Below are 1,394 nucleotides of genomic sequence, written 5' to 3' on the forward strand. Positions count from 1 at the left end.
CCTCTGACACCTCCACATCACTCTGGTGCCTGACCAACTTCTATCTTTGTCCATCTCCTGTGGTCAGCACTCAGGGCTCATCCAGCTCCCATCCTAGACTTCCAGCCCTGCCAGCAGCTGATAGCTGATTCATCCCATACTTGTAAAAGAGATGAAAACGGTACCCCCACTTTCGTTTTTTGTTTTGTTTTGTTTTTTTGAGACAGAGTCTCACTCTGTCACCCAGCCTGGAGTATAATGGCATGATCTTGGCTTACTGTAACCTCTGCCTCCCAGGTTCAAGCGATTCTCCTGCCTCAGCTTCCTGAGTAGCTGGGATTACAGGAACCCACCATCATGCCTGACTAATTTTTTGTATTTTTAGTAGAGACGGGGTTTCACCATGTTGGCCAGGTGAACTCCTGATCTCAGGTGATCTGCCCGCCTTGGCCTCCCAAAATGCTGGGCCACTGTGCCCAAAGGCTTGAGCCACTGCGTCCCACTGTGGCTTGTTGAACAGTGTTAGGAAAGAAGATTTAAAAAAGAAATTTGCAAGCCGGGCGCGGTGGCTCACGCTTGTAATCCCAGCACTTTGGGAGGCCGAGGCTGGCGAATCACAAGGTCAGGAGTTCAAGACCAGCCTGACCAACATGGTGAAACCCCGTCTCTACTAAAAATACAAAAATTAGCCAGGCATGGTGGCGGGCGCCTGTAATTCCAGCTACTCGGGAGGCTGAGGCAGGAGAATCGCTTGAGCCCAGGAGGTGAAGGTTGCAGTGAGCCGAGATCGCGCCACTGCACTCCAGCCTGGGTGACAGGGTGAGACTCTGTCTGAAAAAAAAAGTAATTTGCGGTCTGGGTCTCCGCCCCCAAGACCCGCGGCCGCAAGCTCTGGCTTCCCCGGCCGACTGCGCCATGGGCTGCGGGAACTCCACCGCCACAAGCGCGGGCACCGACAGAGGCCCTGCAGGAGCAGCCAAAGATGTAACAGAAGAATCCATAACAGAAGATGACAAGAGGAGAAACTATGGAGAAGTATATGTTGGCTTACCATCTGAAGCTGTCAATATGGTATCCAGTCAAACAAAGACGGTTTGGAAAAATTAGAAGAAAATAACATCATGACTCAAGAATCAAGGGCATGCTCATCAACTTGGAAGGAATTTGGCTCCGTGCGCACAGACATTTCCAAGGAAATTCTAAACAGTCACCTTTCCCTCTTGCAGTCCCCCGAATCTTAAGTGTGTACATAAAACCCTGGGTACATATTGTTGTGGTAATAGAAGGGAATTGGTTAAACAGTACGCTTTATGGAACTTTCTGTGGCCTCCTACGAAAGACAAGTTAACAAACTGTCATGGAGGCTGCTGTTGCCTAGCCAGGGCTGCTGCATTTTGACATTTCCACGGTGGTCA

General features: G+C 50.3%; 1 pseudogene; it reads left to right on the forward strand.

Moving 5' to 3' along the window:
• Positions 1-838: 838 nt before the first annotated feature.
• LOC113223017 lies at positions 839-1,142 on the forward strand (annotated as a pseudogene).
• The last annotated feature ends 252 nt before the right edge of the window (positions 1,143-1,394 follow it).

This window comes from Piliocolobus tephrosceles, unplaced genomic scaffold (genome assembly GCF_002776525.5).
Source record: "Piliocolobus tephrosceles isolate RC106 unplaced genomic scaffold, ASM277652v3 unscaffolded_37683, whole genome shotgun sequence".
Classification (NCBI taxonomy): Eukaryota; Metazoa; Chordata; class Mammalia; order Primates; family Cercopithecidae; genus Piliocolobus; species Piliocolobus tephrosceles.